Source organism: Lissotriton vulgaris, chromosome 8 (assembly GCF_964263255.1).
Source record: "Lissotriton vulgaris chromosome 8, aLisVul1.2, whole genome shotgun sequence".
NCBI classification, from domain to species: domain Eukaryota; kingdom Metazoa; phylum Chordata; class Amphibia; order Caudata; family Salamandridae; genus Lissotriton; species Lissotriton vulgaris.
In genome coordinates, this window is record NC_141696.1 from 1,528,914,612 (window position 1) to 1,528,934,076 (window position 19,465).

Here is a 19,465-nt window from a genome sequence, read left to right on the forward strand (position 1 = left end):
ACGCTCTCCCAACTGAGCTATTTCGGCCTGCTTATAGCTGTGGTCTTCATACTTTAATTTAAACCATTTAACAAAATAGATGCAGGACCTGGATTTTTAACCTCATATGGTAGATATATGTTTTTAAGGAGTCCTGTATCATTCCGCAATTAACTGGTGCAATGGGTAAATAGCATTTTTGGGATCCAGGTTAGGTAGTTGTTTTTTTAACTCTGAATGGACTAGCACTATATTACCCAGATATATTTGGCATGAGTAGGTAAGCAATGTCAGCTGACTACTGACATCTGTGTTCAAGGGGAAGTGGAAGGTAATGCAGACAAGAGTTTACTTTACAAAAAAGCATGAAATGGGAAATATTCATTGTCAAACCTGAAGGTAAGAGAGGTGGAAGCAAGTTTAGAAGGAGGACATAAAGCAAAGTCTATGTTACATTGATTGTGTTGTAAATCAGTTGGAAAAAATTTGATGAATAGAGAAAAAGTACTACAGCTGATTCCAAGACCTATTTTGTTAGAAGCAAGGAACCTCTCGACTGTGCCGAAACCCGGGATTGAACCAGGGACCTTTAGATCTTCAGTCTAACGCTCTCCCAACTGAGCTATTGCAGCCTGCTTATAGCTGTGGTCTTCATACTTTAATTTAAACCATTTAACAAAATAGATGCAGGACCTGGATTTTTAACCTCATATGGTAGAGATATGTTTTAAGGAGTCCTGTATCATTCCGCATTTAACTGGTGCAATGGGCAAATAGCATTTTTGGGATCCAGGTTAGGTAGTTGTTTTTTTAACTCTGAATGGACTAGCACTATATTACCTAGATATATTTGGCATGAGTAGGTAAGCAATGTCATCTGACTACTGACATCTGTGTTCAAGGGGAAGTGGAATGTGATGCAGACAAGAGTTTACTTTACAAAAAAGGACGAAATGGGAAACATTCATTGTCAAACCTGAAGGCAAGATAGGTGGAAGAAAGTTTAAAAGGAGGACAGAAAGCAAAGTCTATGTTGAATTGATCATTTTGTAGATCAGTTGATAAAAATGGTGATAGAGAAAAAAGTACTACAGCTGATTCCAAGACCTATTTTGTTAGAAGCAAGGAACCTCTCAACTGTGCCGAAACCCGGGATTGAAACAGGGACCTTTAGATCTTCAGTCTAACGCTCTCCCAACTGAGCTATTGCAGCCTGCTTATAGCTGTGGTCTTCATACTTTAATTTAAACCATTTAACAAAATAGATGCAGGACCTGGATTTTTAACCTCATATGGTAGAGATATGTTTTAAGGAGTCCTGTATCATTCCGGAATTAACTGGTGCAATGGGCAAATAGCATTCTTGGGATCCAGGTTAGGTAGTTGTTTTTTTAACTCTGAATGGACTAGCACTATATTACCCAGATATATTTGGCATGAGTAGGTAAGCAATGTCATCTGACTACTGACATCTGTGTTCAAGGGGAAGTGGAAGGTAATGCAGACAAGAGTTTACTTTACAAAAAAGCATGAAATGGGAAATATTAATTGTCAAACCTGAAGGTAAGAGAGGTGGAAGCAAGTTTAGAAGGAGGACATAAAGCAAAGTCTATGTTAAATTGATTGTGTTGTAGATCAGTTGGAAAAAATTTGATGAATAGAGAAAAAGTACTACAGCTGATTCCAAGACCTATTTTGTTAGAAGCAAGGAACCTCTCAACTGTGCCGACACCCGGGATTGAACCAGGGACCTTTAGATCTTCAGTCTAAAGCTCTCCCAACTGAGCTATTTCGGCCTGCTTATAGCTGTGGTCTTCATACTTTAATTTAAACCATTTAACAAAATAGATGCAGGACCTGGATTTTTAACCTCATATGGTAGAGATATGTTTTAAGGAGTCCTGTATCATTCCGCAATTAATGGTACAATGGGTAAATAGCATTTTTTGGATCCAGGTTAGGTAGTTGTTTTTTTAACTCTGAATGGACTAGCACTATATTACCCAGATATATTTGGCATGAGTAGGTAAGCAATGTCATCTGACTACTGACATCTGTGTTCAAGGGGAAGTGGAAGGTAATGCAGACAAGAGTTTACTTTACAAAAAAGCATGAAATGGGAAATATTCATTGTCAAACCTGAAGGTAAGAGAGGTGGAAACAAGTTTAGAAGGAGGACATAAAGCAAAGTCTATGTTAAATTGATTTTGTTGTAGATCAGTTGGAAAAAAATTGATGAATAGAGAAAAAGTACTACAGCTGATTCCAAGACCTATTTTGTTAGAAGCAAGGAACCTCTCAACTGTGCCGAAACCCGGGATTGAACCAGGGACCTTTAGATCTTCAGTCTAACGCTCTCCCAACTGAGCTATTTCAGCCTTCTGATAGCTGGGGTCTTCATACTTTAATTTGAACCATTTAACAAAATAGATGCAGGACCTGGATTTTTAACCTCATATGGTAGAGATATGTTTTAAGGAGTCCTGTATCATTCCCCAGTTAACTGGTGCAATGGGTAAATAGCATTTTTGGGATCCAGGTTAGGTAGTTGTTTTTTTAACTCTGAATGGACTAGCACTATATTACCTAGATATATTTGGCATGAGTAGGTAAGCAATGTCATCTGACTACTGACATCTGTGTTCAAGGGGAAGTGGAATGTGATGCAGACAAGAGTTTACTTCACAAAAAAGGACGAAATGGGAAACATTCATTGTCAAACCTGAAGGCAAGATAGGTGGAAGAAAGTTTAAAAGGAGGACAGAAAGCAAATTCTATGTTGAATTGATCATTTTGTAGATCAGTTGATAAAATGTTGATAGAGAAAAAAGTACTACAGCTGATTCCAAGACCTATTTTGTTAGAAGCAAGGAACCTCTCAACTGTGCTGAAACCCGGGATTGAACCAGGGACCTTTAGATCTTCAGTCTAACGCTCTCCCAACTGAGCTATTGCGGCCTGCTTATAGCTGTGGTCTTCATACTTTAATTTAAACCATTTAACAAAATAGATGCAGGACCTGGATTTTTAACCTCATATGGTAGAGATATGTTTTAAGGAGTCCTGTATCATTCCGCAATTAACTGGTGCAATGGGTAAATAGCATTTTTGGGATCCAGGTTAGGTAGTTGTTTTTTTAACTCTGAATGGACTAGCACTATATTACCCAGATATATTTGGCATGAGTAGGTAAGCAATGTCATCTGACTACTGACATCTGTGTTCAAGGGGAAGTGGAAGGTAATGCAGACAAGAGTTTACTTTACAAAAAAGCATGAAATGGGAAATATTCATTGTCAAACCTGAAGGTAAGAGAGGTGGAAGCAAGTTTAGAAGGAGGACATAAAGCAAAGTCTATGTTAAATTGATTGTGTTGTAGATCAGTTGGAAAAAATTTGATGAATAGAGAAAAAGTACTACAGCTGATTCCAAGACCTATTTTGTTAGAAGCAAGGAACCTCTCAACTGTGACGAAACCCGGGATTGAACCAGGGACCTTTAGATCTTCAGTCTGACGCTCTCCCAACTGAGATATTTCGGCCTTCTGATAGCTGGGGTCTTCATACTTTAATTTGAACCATTTAACAAAATAGATGCAGGACCTGGATTTTTAACCTCATATGGTAGAGATATGTTTTAAGGAGTCCTGTATCATTCCCCAGTTAACTGGTGCAATGGGTAAATAGCATTTTTGGGATCCAGGTTAGGTAGTTGTTTTTTTAACTCTGAATGGACTAGCACTATATTACCCAGATATATTTGGCATGAGTAGGTAAGCAATGTCATCTGACTACTGACATCTGTGTTCAAGGGGAAGTGGAAGGTAATGCAGACAAGAGTTTACTTTACAAAAAAGCATGAAATGGGAAATATTCATTGTCAAACCTGAAGGTAAGAGAGGTGGAAGCAAGTTTAGAAGGAGGACATAAAGCAAAGTCTATGTTAAATTGATTGTGTTGTAGATCAGTTGGAAAAAAATTGATGAATAGAGAAAAAGTACTACAGCTGATTCCAAGAACTATTTTGTTAGAAGCAAGGAACCTCTCAACTGTGCCGAAACCCGGGATTGAACCAGGGACCTTTAGATCTTCAGTCTAACGCTCTCCCAACTGAGCTATTTCGGCCTTCTGATATCTGGGGTCTTCATACTTTAATTTGAACCATTTAACAAAATAGATGCAGGAACTGGATTTTTAACCTCATATGGTAGAGATATGTTTTAAGGAGTCCTGTATCATTCCCCAGTTAACTGGTGCAATTGGTAAATAGCATTTTTGGGATCCAGGTTAGGTAGTTGTTTTTTTAACTCTGAATGGACTAGCACTATATTACCTAGATATATTTGGCATGAGTAGGTAAGCAATGTCATCTGACTACTGACATCTGTGTTCAAGGGGAAGTGGAAGGTAATGCAGACAAGAGTTTACTTTACAAAAAAGCATGAAATGGGAAATATTCATTGTCAAACCTGATGGTAAGAGAGGTGGAAGCAAGTTTAGAAGGAGGACATAAAGCAAAGTCTATGTTGAATTGATCATTTTGTAGATCAGTTGATAAAAATGTTGATAGAGAAAAAAGTACTACAGCTGATTCCAAGACCTATTTTGTTAGAAGCAAGGAACATCTCAACTGTGCCGAAACCCGGGATTGAAACAGGGACCTTTAGATCTTCAGTCTAACGCTCTCCCAACTGAGCTATTTCGGCCTGCTTATAGCTGTGGTCTTCATACTTTAATTTAAACCATTTAACAAAATAGATACAGGACCTGGATTTTTAACCTCATATGGTAGATATATGTTTTAAGGAGTCCTGTATCATTCCGCAATTAACTGGTGCAATGGGTAAATAGCATTTTTGGGATCCAGGTTAGGTAGTTGTTTTTTTAACTCTGAATGGACTAGCACTATATTACCCAGATATATTTGGCATGAGTAGGTAAGCAATGTCAGCTGACTACTGACATCTGTGTTCAAGGGGAAGTGGAAGGTAATGCAGACAAGAGTTTTCCTTTACAAAAAAGCATGAAATGGGAAACATTCATTGTCAAACCTGAAGGTAAGAGAGGTGGAAGCAAGTTTAGAAGGAGGACATAAAGCAAAGTCTATGTTAAATTGATTGTGTTGTAGATCAGTTGGAAAAAATTTGATGAATAGAGAAAAAGTACTACAGCTGATTCCAAGACCTATTTTGTTAGAGGCAAGGAACCTCTCGACTGTGCCGAAACCCAGGATTGAACCAGGGACCTTTAGATCTTCAGTCTAACGCTCTCCCAACTGAGCTATTTCGGCCTTCTGATAGCTGGGGTCTTCATACTTTAATTTGAACCATTTAACAAAATAGATGCAGGACCTGGATTTTTAACCTCATATGGTAGAGACATGTATTAAGCAGTCCTGTATCATTCCCCAGTTAACTGGTGCAATGGGTAAATAGCATTTTTGGGATCCAGGTTAGGTAGTTGTTTTTTTAACTCTGAATGGACTAGCACTATATTACCCAGATATATTTGGCATGAGTAGGTAAGCAATGTCATCTGACTACTGACATCTGTGTTCAAGGGGAAGTGGAATGTGATGCAGACAAGAGTTTACTTTACAAAAAAGGACGAAATGGAAAACATTCATAGTCAAACCTGAAGGCAAGATAGGTGGAAGAAAGTTTAAAAGGAGGACAGAAAGCAAAGTCTATGTTGAATTGATCATTTTGTAGATCAGTTGATAAAAATGTTGATAGAGAAAAAAGTACTACAGCTGATTCCAAGACCTATTTTGTTAGAAGCAAGGAACCTCTCAACTGTGCCGACAACGGGGATTGAACCAGGGACCTTTAGACCTTCAGTCTAACGCTCTCCCAACTTAGCTATTTCGGCCTGCTTATAGCTGTGGTCTTCATACTTTAATTTAAACCATTTAACAAAATAGATGCAGGACCTGGATTTTTAACCTCATATGGTGAGATATGTTTTAAGGAGTCCTGTATCATTCCGCAATTAACTGGTGCAATGGGTAAATAGCATTTTTGGGATCCAGGTTAGGTAGTTGTTTTTTTAACTCTGAATGTACTAGCACTATATTACCCAGATATATTTGGCATGAGTAGGTAAGCAATGTCATCTGACTACTGACATCTGTGTTCAAGGGGAAGTGGAAGGTAATGCAGACAAGAGTTTACTTTACAAAAAAGCATGACATGGTAAACATTCATAGTAAAACCTGAAGGCAAGAGAGGTGGAAGCAAGTCTAGAAGGAGGACAGAAAGCAAAGTCTATGTTAAATTGATTTTGTTGTAGATCAGTTGGAAAAAATTTGATGAATACAGAAAAAGTACTACAGCTGATTCCAAGACCTATTTTGTTAGAAGCAAAGAACCTCTCAACAGTGCCGAAACCCGGGATTGAACCAGGGACCTTTAGATCTTCAGTCTAACACTCTCCCAAATGAGCAATTTCGGCCTGCTGATATCTGAGGTCTTCATACTTTAATTTGAACCATTTAACAAAATAGATGCAGGACCTGGATTTTTAACCTCATATGGTAGAGATATGTTTTAAGGAGTCCTGTATCATTCCCCAGTTAACTGGTGCAATGGGTAAACAGCGTTTTTGGGATCCAGGTTAGGTAGTTGTTTTTTTAACTCTGAATGGGCTAGCACTATATTACCCAGATATATTATGCATGAGTAGGTAAGCAATGTCATCTGACTACTGACATCTGTGTTCAAGGGGAAGTGGAAGGTAATGCAGACAAGAGTTTACTTTACAAAAAAGCATGAAATGGGAAATATTCATTGTCAAACCTGAAGGTAAGAGAGGTGGAAGCAAGTTTAGAAGGAGGATATAAAGCAAAGTCTATGTTAAATTGATTGTGTTGTAGATCAGTTGGAAAAAAATTGATGAATAGAGAAAAAGTACTACAGCTGATTCCAAAACCTATTTTGTTAGAAGCAAGGAACCTCTCAACTGTGCCGAAAACCGGGATTGAACCAGGGACCTTTAGATCTTCAGTCTAACGCTCTCCCAACTGAGCTATTTCGGCCTTCTGATAGCTGGGGTCTTCATACTTTAATTTGAACCATTTAACAAAATAGATGCAGGACCTGGATTTTTAACCTCATATGGTAGAGATATGTTTGGAGGAGTCCTGTATCATTCCCCAGTTAACTGGTGCAATCGGTAAATAGCATTTTTGGGATCCAGGTTAGGTAGTTGTTTTTTTAACTCTGAATGGACTAGCACTATATTACCTAGATATATTTGGCATGAGTAGGTAAGCAATGTCATCTGACTACTGACATCTGTGTTCAAGGGGAAGTGGAATGTGATGCAGACAAGAGTTTACTTTACAAAAAAGGACGAAATGGGAAACATTCATTGTCAAACCTGAAGGCAAGATAGGTGGAAGAAAGTTTAAAAGGAGGACAGAAAGCAAAGTGTATGTTGAATTGATCATTTTGTAGATCAGTTGATAAAAATGTTAATAGAGAAAAAAGAACTACAGCTGATTCCAAGACCTATTTTTTTAGAAGCAAGGAACCTCTCAACTGTGCCGAAACCCAGGATTGAACCAGGGACCTTTAGATCTTCAGTCTAACACTCTCCCAACTGAGATATTGCGGCCTGCTTACAGCTGTGGTCTTCATACTTTAATTTGAACCATTTAACAAAATAGATGCAGGACCTGGATTTTTAACCTCATATGGTAGAGATATGTTTTAAGGAGTCCTGTATCATTCCGCAATTAACTGGTGCAATGGGCAAATAGCATTTTTGGGATCCAGGTTAGGTAGTTGTTTTTTTAACTCTGAATGGACTAGCACTATATTACCCAGATATATTTGGCATGAGTAGGTAAGCAATGTCATCTGACTACTGACATCTGTGTTCAAGGGGAAGTGGAAGGTAATGCAGACAAGAGTTTACTTTACAAAAAAGCATGAAATGGGAAATATTCATTGTCAAACCTGAAGGTAAGAGAGGTGGAAGCAAGTTTAGAAGGAGGACATAAAGCAAAGTCTATGTTAAATTGATTGTGTTGTAGATCAGTTGGAAAAAATTTGATGAATAGAGAAAAAGTACTACAGCTGATTCCAAGACCTATTTTGTTAGAAGCAAGGAACCTCTCAACTGTGCCGAAACCCGGGACCTTTAGATCTTCAGTCTAACGCTCTCCCAACTGAGCTATTGCGGCCTGCTTATAGCTGTGGTCTTCATACTTTAATTTAAACCATTTAACAAAATAGATACAGGACCTGGATTTTTAACCTCATATGGTAGAGATATGTTTTAAGGAGTCCTGTATCATTCCTCAGTTAACTGGTGCAATGGGTAAATAGCATTTTTGGGATCCAGGTTAGGTAGTTGTTTTTTTAACTCTGAATGGACTAGCACTATATTACCCAGATATATTTGGCATGAGTAGGTAAGCAATGTCATCTGACTACTGACATCTGTGTTCAAGGGGAAGTGGAAGGTAATGCAGACAAGAGTTTACTTTACAAAAAAGCATGAAATGGGAAATATTCATTGTTAAACCTGAAGGTAAGAGAGGTGGAAGCAAGTTTAGAAGGAGGACATAAAGCAAAGTCTATGTTAAATTGATTGTGTTGAAGATCAGTTGGAAAAAATTTGATGAATAGAGAAAAAGTACTACAGCTGATTCCAAGACCTATTTTGTTAGAAGCAAGGAACCTCTCAACTGTGCCGAAACCCGGGATTGAACCAGGGACCTTTAGATCTTCAGTCTAACGCTCTCCCAACTGAGCTATTTCGGCCTTCTGATAGCTGGGGTCTTCATACTTTAATTTAAACCATTTAACAAAATAGATGCAGGACCTGGATTTTTAACCTCATATGGTAGAGATATGTTTTAAGGAGTCCTGTATCATTCCCCAGTTAACTGGTGCAATGGGTAAATAACATTTTTGGGATCCAGGTTAGGTAGTTGTTTTTTTAACTCTGAATGGACTAGCACTATATTACCTAGATATATTTGGCATGAGTAGGTAAGCAATGTCATCTGACTACTGACATCTGTGTTCAAGGGGAAGTGGAATGTGATGCAGACAAGAGTTTACTTTACAAAAAAGGACGAAATGGGAAACATTCATTGTCAAACCTGAAGGCAAGATAGGTGGAAGAAAGTTTAAAAGGAGGACAGAAAGCAAAGTCTATGTTGAATTGATCATTTTGTAGATCAGTTGATAAAAATGTTGATAGAGAAAAAAGTACTACAGCTGATTCCAAGACCTATTTTGTTAGAAGCAAGGAACCTCTCAACTGTGCCGAAACCCAGGATTGAACCAGGGACCTTTAGATCTTCAGTCTAACGCTCTCCCAACTGAGCTATTGCGGCCTGCTTATAGCTGTGGTCTTCATACTTTAATTTAAACCATTTAACAAAATAGATGCAGGACCTGGATTTTTAACCTCATATGGTAGAGATATGTTTTAAGGAGTCCTGTATCATTCCGCAATTAACTGGTGCAATGGGCAAATAGCATTTTTGGGATCCAGGTTAGGTAGTTGTTTTTTTTTTTTTAAGTTTGAAGTTTATTGAAATATAAAGAAACAAAGACAGAAAATGAAGAAACAATCAAAAGTTATGAGAAAATGAGAGTAATCTTACATATTATCGAATTACATTTAGAAAACTGAAGTATAAAATATGAATAAATAAGCAATGAGAATGAGGAACATAGGAGGGTGAGGAGACATCTTAAAATATGAAAATAGATTAAAAATATGATAAAACATTTGCTGTAAATAACAATATGAAAATTGAATAACTTAAGGTAATGCATTTATGGAGGTTTACAAACTTCAACCGTACGAATTGGAAGTGGAGGAGGAGGTTTAGCAACTGAGGATAGATAATCAGTGAGGGGAAGCCATAAGAGATCACGTTTGATTGCTAAGGAGATAGGAGAGACAAAGTTAGTGTCAAGTCGGTGATTAAAGCACACTGCATTCCACCATGCAGTAAAAGAAACATCCTTAGCTTGCTTCCAATGCGATGTAATATGGTGGAAGGCAATGGCTATGCATAAGTCAAGTAATTTATGGTTGGAGCTGGACTCAACAAAGGTGGGAGATAGGGAACCTAAGAAAATGTGTGAAATGGAGAATGAAACCGTAAATTTGAAAAATTTTTGTAACTGGGACCAAACTAAGTGCCAGAAACGTAATATAGGGGGACATTCAAATAGCATGTGTTTCAAATCAGCTGAAATGGATGTGCAAGACCAACAAGTAGCTGGAATGTCTGGGGAAAAGGAAGACAGGAGCAACGGAGTGAATAGTAAACGATTATAAATAAAGAATAAGGTTTGTGTGGTATTTGCAGCTCTGGATGTGCTATGGATCTTGGACCAGATTTTGTTCCATAAAATGGTGGACCATGTGTGAGAGAGATCTTCTTCCCAAGCCAACTCAACTTTAGATTTTGAACGATCAACAGAGGATTGTAGAGATTTATAAATAAAAGATGCAGAAAGAGATTGATCAATAGCATTAGAAATCGATAGATAAGTGGTAGGGATAGAGTTAGAGGTTGGGAGTGAAGAAAGATATTGAGTAAGGGATGGAAGAATCGATAAATATTGTTTACGGGAAGAGGCAGGTAGCGAGAATTGGGTTTGTAGATCTTGGAAAGAGAGAGGCTGATTGTCCGAGAGAAGTTGCGAGATCCATTTTAAACCAAGGGAATGCCAGGATTTCCAATATAAGGAACGGTTGCGAATTTTGAGGCATTTATTATGCCAGATAGGTTGAGCATGGGTGGAGGAGGCAGATGGGTAAGTGGATAATAAATATGGACGAAGAAGAGAGCAAGAGTGAGAGATGATGGGGGAACATATGGATGACACCCTAGAGGTAAAGGATAGAACTTCTCGAAAATCGTAAGGATGCAGAAGAGAAGATTCCAATGTGAGCCATAGTGGAGGGATGAGAGGGAGATCTGAAGAGAGCCATTTCATGGATTGTTTTAATGAAAATGCGTTATGATATGACTTAAAATGGGGGAATTTGACACCACCAAGGGATTTGTCTTTTTTCAGGGAGGAGAGCGAAATCCGAGATTTTTTGCCTTTCCATAAAAATTTTAATAGAAGGGAGTCTATCGATTTGAAGTACTGATCTGGAATACGAATGGGAATCATGGAAACAGAATAGAGGATTAGGGGTGCTAACATCATTTTGATGGAATCTAGTCGGCCCCACCAAGAAAGGAATAGAGGATTCCAACGTGTTATTGATGTATTGATTTTGTGAGAAAGAGATTCGAAATTAAATTTAAGAGTGTCTGGAATACGGGGGGCAAACCAGATACCTAAGTATTTAATCTTTGTGGGTTGCCAGGAAAAACCAGAAGAGTCAAAGAGATGTTTTTGGCAAAGGGGATTTAAAGGCAAAATTTCACATTTATCAATGTTAAGACGGTAACCTGAGACGGTAGAGAAAGAAGAAACTTGACTAAGGAAGGAAGGTAGAGTTGTTTGAGGATTTGAGCAATAAAATAAAATGTCATCAGCATATACAGAAAGTTTAGCTTGTTTCCGAGTACCATAATGGAAACCAGTAATCGTGTCATCAAGTCTGATCTTAGTTAGAAAGGGTTCTAGGGCTATAATAAATAATAAAGGAGACAGTGGGCATCCTTGACGAACCCCTCTTTGGAGAGGAAAGTAATCGGAAATCATACCATTTGCAAAGATTGAAGCATGGGGGCTAGAGTATAGTAGAGAAATTAGAGAAATGAATTTAGGGGGGAAGCCAAACCAATGGAGAGCTTGGAACATAAAGTCCCAACCTATTCTGTCGAATGCTTTTTCAGCGTCAAGGGAGATAGCAGCAAGGGGGGAGGAAAGGGATGGAGCTTTACTCAGGATATTAAAGAAGACACGAGAATTGTCTGATGATAGGCGACCCTTGACGAAACCGGATTGTTCAGGACCTATAAGTTCAGGTAATAAGGGATCTAGTCGGAGAGCTATAATTTTGGCGAAAATTTTATAATCAGTGTTTACTAGTGATATGGGGCGGTAGTTCTTACAAAGGGTGTGATCTTTATCTGGTTTAGGTATTAAGCAAATCAGAGCTTCTAGGTAGTTGTTTTTTTAACTCTGAATGTACTAGCACTATATTACCCAGATATATTTGGCATGAGTAGGTAAGCAATGTCATCTGACTACTGACATCTGTGTTCAAGGGGAAGTGGAAGGTAATGCAGACAAGAGTTTACTTTACAAAAAAGCATGACATGGGAAACATTCATAGTAAAACCTGAAGGCAAGAGAGGTGGAAGCAAGTCTAGAAGGAGGACAGAAAGCAAAGTCTATGTTAAATTGATTGTGTTGTAGATCAGTTGGAAAAAATTTGATGAATACAGAAAAAGGACTACAGCTGATTCCAAGACCTATTTTGTTAGAAGCAAAGAACCTCTCAACAGTGCCGAAACCCTGGATTGAACCAGGGACCTTTAGATCTTCAGTCTAACACTCTCCCAAATGAGCTATTTCGGCCTGCTGATATCTGTGGTCTTCATACTTTAATTTGAACCATTTAACAAAATAGATGCAGGACCTGGATTTTTAACCTCATATGGTAGAGATATGTTTTAAGGAGTCCTGTATCATTCCCCAGTTAACTGGTGCAATGGGTAAACAGCATTTTTGGGATCCAGGTTAGGTAGTTGTTTTTTTAACTCTGAATGGGCTAGCACTATATTATCCAGATATATTATGCATGAGTAGGTAAGCAATGTCAGCTGACTACTGACATCTGTGTTCAAGGGGAAGTGGAAGGTAATGCAGACAAGAGTTTACTTTACAAAAAAGCATGAAATGGGAAATATTCATTGTCAAACCTGAAGGTAAGAGAGGTGGAAGCAAGTTTAGAAGGAGGACATAAAGCAAAGTCTATGTTAAATTGATTGTGTTGTAGATCAGTTGGAAAAAATTTGATGAATAGAGAAAAAGTACTACAGCTGATTCCAAAACCTATTTTGTTAGAAGCAAGGAACCTCTCAACTGTGACGAAACCCGGGTTTGAACCAGGGACCTTTAGATTTTCAGTCTAACGCTCTCCCAACTGAGCTATTTTGGCCTTCCCAACTGAGCTATTTCGGCCTTCTGATAGTTGGGGTCTTCATACTTTAATTTGAACCATTTAACAAAATAGATGCAGGACCTGGATTTTTAACCTCATATGGTAGAGATATGTTTGGAGGAGTCCTGTATCATTCCCCAGTTAACTGGTGCAATCGGTAAATAGCATTTTTGGGATCCAGGTTAGGTAGTTGTTTTTTTAACTCTGAATGGACTAGCACTATATTACCTAGATATATTTGGCATGAGTAGGTAAGCAATGTCATCTGACTACTGACATCTGTGTTCAAGGGGAAGTGGAATGTGATGCAGACAAGAGTTTACTTTACAAAAAAGGACAAAATGGGAAACATTCATTGTCAAACCTGAAGGCAAGATAGGTGGAAGAAAGTTTAAAAGGAGGACAGAAAGCAAAGTCTATGTTGAATTGATCATTTTGTAGATCAGTTGATAAAAATGTTAATAGAGAAAAAAGTACTACAGCTGATTCCAAGACCTATTTTGTTAGAAGCAAGGAACCTCTCAACTGTGCCGAAACCCTGGATTGAACCAGGGACCTTTAGATCTTCAGTCTAACACTCTCCCAACTGAGATATTGCGGCCTGCTTATAGCTGTGGTCTTCATACTTTAATTTAAACCATTTAACAAAATAGATGCAGGACCTGGATTTTTAACCTCATATGGTAGAGATATGTTTTAAGGAGTCCTGTATCATTCCGCAATTAACTGGTGCAATGGGTAAATAGCATTTTTGGGATCCAGGTTAGGTAGTTGTTTTTTTAACTCTGAATGTACTAGCACTATATTACCCAGATATATTTGGCATGAGTAGGTAAGCAATGTCATCTGACTACTGACATCTGTGTTCAAGGGGAAGTGGAAGGTAATGCAGACAAGAGTTTACTTTACAAAAAAGCATGAAATGGGAAATATTCATTGTCAAACCTGAAGGTAAGAGAGGTGGAAGCAAGTTTAGAAGGAGGACATAAAGCAAAGTCTATGTTAAATTGATTGTGTTGTAGATCAGTTGGAAAAAATTTGATGAATAGAGAAAAAGAACTACAGCTGATTCCAAGACCTATTTTGTTAGAAGCAAGGAACCTCTCAACTGTGCCGAAACCCAGGATTGAACCAGGGACCTTTAGAACTTCACTACCTAACCTGGATCCCAAAAATGCTGTTTACTCATTGCACCAGTTAACTGGGGAATGATACAGGACTCCTTAAAACATATCTCTACCATATGAGGTTAAAAATCCAGGTCCTGCATCTATTTTGTTAAATGGTTCAAATTAAAGTATGAAGACACACAGACATCAGCAGGCCGAAATAGCTCATTTGGGAGAGTGTTAGACTGAAGATCTAAAGGTCCCTGGTTCAATCCAGGGTTTCGGCACTGTTGAGAGGTTCTTTGCTTCTAACAAAATAGGTCTTGGAATCAGCTGTAGTCCTTTTTCTGTATTCATCAAATTTTTTCCAACTGATCTACAACACAATCAATTTAACATAGACTTTGCTTTCTGTCCTCCTTCTAGACTTGCTTCCACCTCTCTTGCCTTCAGGTTTTACTATGAATGTTTCCCATGTCATGCTTTTTTGTAAAGTAAACTCTTGTCTGCATTACCTTCCACTTCCCCTTGAACACAGATGTCAGTAGTCAGATGACATTGCTTACCTACTCATGCCAAATATATCTGGGTAATATAGTGCTAGTACATTCAGAGTTAAAAAAACAACTACCTGACCTGGATTTTTAACCTCATATGGTAGAGATATGAGGTTAGAAATCCAGGTCCTGCATCTATTTTGTTAAATGGTTTAAATTAAAGTATGAAGACCACAGCTATAAGCAGGCCGCAATATCTCAGTTGGGAGAGTGTTAGACTGAAGATCTAAAGGTCCCTGGTTCAATCCTGGGTTTCGGCACAGTTGAGAGGTTCCTTGCTTCTAACAAAATAGGTCTTGGAATCAGCTGTAGTACTTTTTTCTCTATTAACATTTTATCAACTGATCTACAAAATGATCAATTCAACATAGACTTTGCTTTCTGTCCTCCTTTTAAACTTTCTTCCACCTATCTTGCCTTCAGGTTTGACAATGAATGTTTCCCATTTCGTCCTTTTTTGTAAAGTAAACTCTTGTCTGCATCACATTCCACTTCCCCTTGAACACAGATGTCAGTAGTCAGATGACATTGCTTACCTACTCATGCCAAATATATCTAGGTAATATAGTGCTAGTCCATTCAGAGTTAAAAAAACAACTACCTAACCTGGATCCCAAAAATGCTATTTACCGATTGCACCAGTTAACTGGGGAATGATACAGGACTCCTCCAAACATATCTCTACCATATGAGGTTAAAAATCCAGGTCCTGCATCTATTTTGTTAAATGGTTCAAATTAAAGTATGAAGACCCCAGCTATCAGAAGGCCGAAATAGCTCAGTTGGGAAGGCCAAAATAGCTCAGTTGGGAGAGCGTTAGACTGAAGATCTAAAGGTCCCTGGTTCAATCCCGGGTTTCGTCACAGTTGAGAGGTTCCTTGCTTCTAACAAAATAGGTTTTGGAATCAGCTGTAGTACTTTTTCTCTATTCATCACATTTTTTCCAACTGATCTACAACACAATCAATTTAACATAGACTTTGCTTTATATCCGGTTGGGAGCAAGATGGCGGCCGTGACCCACGGCTGAGTTGCAGCGTGTAAGCAGTGATGGCTCCGCCGGGACGAATCCTAGGAAAACACCCCGACAAATTAGGCGCTCCACTCTGCTCTGGGTTGAGAGAGGGATTCTCTTTTCCTTTACGTGGCGGTTACTTTGAAAAAGCGAATACCACTGAGCGCTAACTAAAAAACATGTACGGATAAAATGCGAGGAGAGGAAAAGCGATCAGGATTTTCTTGAGCAAACATTTAGAAACCCGATGCCGCTCTTTTCTTCTTACCGGAAAGCGCTGTCTTGCGAGGTGCTGAGAGCTGCCGCGGCACTTCTCTTCAGGATCAGGCTCGCCGGCAGGGACGCCGGCAGGGACGCCGGCAGAGCCCGCAGAGCTCACGGACGCAGGGGGCGGGTCCACACTGACCAGGTGAGCGGCTCCAGCTACAGCAACAGCGGCGGTGGCGGGAAGTGTAACGCGGAGCCCGTGAGGTGCAGAGGTAGGCAGCGGAGATACCAGCAGGCACGAACGAAACAAGCGGAGTGGCAGCCTTCAACGTGTATGACCACAAGGCTGAATCCAGGAGGTAAGCCGGTATCTAGCAGGCGAAACGCCGAAATCAGACCAACTCCAAAGGAATCAAGGGATACAGAGGCTGCTAGTTGCCCAATAGTTGTTGCCGCAGAGGGAACTATAGACTCTGAAATAAGCAAAGCAGGGATATTCTCTAGGGCTACAGAGAATCAACTGGTATCAGTACTGCTTACTCCTAAGGATATGAGGCCCCCAGCAGCTAGGACAAGACAAGCTGCTGCCACAGCTGCCGCTACAGCATCAGTGAGCGTAGTGGAGCTCATGAATCGTAAGGAGAGAGAGAAAGAGAAGAAAAAATTGAAAAATAAAAATACGGAGATGGTGTCTGTGGCAGGGTTAACACCATTACCACTACTTACTGATGGGAACATCGGGTTGGAGCAAGAATCAGGGCAAGATGCAGCTGTCGTGGCCACAGTGGACTTTGATGCTGATAGTAGGGCTCCTGGAGGCGAAAGATCTGGGACCTGTGAGTTGGCAGGCAAAGAGCCCGTCAACAATTCTATCGCAGTCACGGAGATGGCAATAGCATCCTCAGTAGAGGAAACGGACTGTCTAATCGAGCCTGTGCCTAATCATGAAATTCCCTCTCAAACTGCCGACATTATTGTGAGTGTCTGTCAGGCGGATTCAGACCTAGGCCAACATCACTCTCAGGGCACAGGTGATACAGGTGGTGTACTAGCAGAGAATGCAGCGGCTAGCCCCATGGAGGGTTATACTCTAGGCCAAACCTCAGGTCAAGATCAAGATCAGAGAGCCGAATCTGTCACCCGGAATGGCCTAACGGATGGAGGGAAAGAGAAAGAAAAAGAGAAAGAGAAAACCCCCAGCGAGTGTTTCTTCTCAGTGACTGAGGAGGCCGACTGGTCAGCTGATGATGAGGAAGAGGAGCTCAATAGCTCGGACATCGATGGTAGCAATTTAGAATCAGAAAGCGACCCAGAAGGGGAGCCACCACAGACAGTTAAAACATTGCACTCTCAAAAAGGTCAAGATGACTTAACATGGGACCATTCCCCTACGATTCTGCTACAGGGTAACCTAAACCAGGCGGCAGATCCCTTGCAGGATCAGGTGCCCTTATCAACATCACAGGACATCACACAACCCTCAATGAACTCAATGATGTTAATGATGGAATCGATCCATCAGGGTATCACAGCACATCGTGAGGAGACCAGATCCGACAGCCTCAAGGCCCAGGCTACCATGAGGAAAATGAAAGGGGTGGTCAGGAAGCTTTCAAAAGCTTGCGAGAACATGGGAGATAGGGTTTTAAATCTGGAAGAGAGAATCGTCTCTACTGAAGCTGAGGTGGCAACCGCAACAAGAAAAGTGGAATCCCTAGATACACAGGCACAGGACGTCCAGTGGAAGCTGGAGGATTTGGAAAACAGACTAAGAAGAAACAACCTTCGAGTTTTAGGGATTCCGGAAGGTTGTGAAGGACAGGACGCTAAGGCTTTTATTGTTAAAATATTCGAGAAAGCATTCCCAGATGTCGCAGGGTGGAACTGGACTACTGAAATCCAGAGAGCACATCGCATACCATTCAGGATGAGGCAGAATGCTAGAGCAGATGATAAGCCCAGAGCAATCCTGATATATATAGGAAACTTCTTTCTGCGCCAATCTATTGCAGAAAAAGCCAGACCAGATTCTAAGAGGGCTTTTGAGCGTGGCTCTTTCTTTGTAAGGCCGGATTTTTGCCACACTATGGTGGAACGGCGATGGAGATTAAGACAGTTAATCAAGCCATTTCAGGACAAAAAAATACAGGTGTATCTCATTAACCCAGCTCAACTTAAAGTTATTCATCAGGGAAAGACTTTCTATTTTCCCTCAGAAATCAAAGCTCGGGACTTCTTAAACTCAGTATAGATTGAGCTTATGCTCAATTAGCACTTCTAAATCAGACTAGTTCTAGGGTGGTATAACAGTGCTAATATGTGCGGCTAAGGGCAAAGCATAAATTTCAAAGGTTTGAGATTGTGTTGTGTTATTGAATGTTCTCAGGAGTTAAAACAGTTTAAAGGTGTAAAAAAAAGAGGGGGGGGGGAAAAGGGGAAAAAAAAATGGCAAGTAAACTCTTGTCTGCATTACCATCCACTTCCCCTTGAACACAGATGTCAGTAGTCAGATGACATTGCTTACCTACTCAATTTTCAATTTTTTCAATTTCAAAAATCTTTATTCGGATTTCAAAAATCCATAAAAGCACACTTTAAAAAACAATTTGACATTTACAATTACAACTACAAAGGTACAATAGACACTATAAAATACATTATTAGGGCATTTACTAAGTCACGCATTTCAAAAGTGCAAGAGAGGAACAATAATCATTAATAATTCAAGGGTTTTCCATACTTCTACGTACATTAAAAATGACTTTTAAAAAACAACTTGTCCTAAATATAAGTTCATCGTCCTCCAATTTTAAAAGCATCAAATAAGACTGATACAGGACTCCTTAAAACATATCTCTACCATATGAGGTTAAAAATCCAGGTCCTGCATCTATTTTGTTAAATGGTTTAAATTAAAGTATGAAGACCACAGCTATAAGCAGGCTGAAAAAGCTAAGTTGGGAGAGCGTTAGACTGAAGATCTAAAGGTCCCTGGTTCAATCCCGGGTTTCGGCACAGTTGAGAGGTTCCTTGCTTCTAACAAAATAGGTCTTGGAATCAGCTGTAGTACTTTTTTCTCTATTAACATTTTTATCAACTGATCTACAAAATGATCAATTCAACATAGACTTTGCTTTCTGTCCTCCTTTTAAACTTTCTTCCATCTATCTTGCCTTCAGGTTTGACTATGAATGTTTCCCATTTCGTCCTTTTTTGTAAAGTAAACTCTTGTCTGCATCACATTCCACTTCCCCTTGAACACAGATGTCAGTAGTCAGATGACATTGCTTACCTACTCATGCCAAATATATCTGGGTAATATAGTGCTAGTCCATTCAGAGTTAAAAAAACAACTACCTAACCTGGATCCCAAAAATGCTATTTACCCATTGCACCAGTTAACTGGGGAATGATACGGGACTCCTTATATGGGCTAGCACTATATTATCCAGATATATTATGCATGAGTAGGTAAGCAATGTCAGCTGACTA

General features: G+C 39.5%; 2 non-coding genes across 2 annotated transcripts; both read right to left on the reverse strand.

Annotated features, from left to right (window-relative positions):
- Positions 1–4,030: 4,030 nt before the first annotated feature.
- Positions 4,031–4,103, reverse strand: TRNAF-GAA (transfer RNA phenylalanine (anticodon GAA)). Its single transcript has one exon. It is a non-coding gene; the product is annotated as a tRNA-Phe (tRNA).
- A 4,573-nt stretch (positions 4,104–8,676) lies between these two features.
- On the reverse strand, positions 8,677–8,749 carry TRNAF-GAA (transfer RNA phenylalanine (anticodon GAA)). The gene has a single exon. It is a non-coding gene; the product is annotated as a tRNA-Phe (tRNA).
- Positions 8,750–19,465: the final 10,716 nt, after the last annotated feature.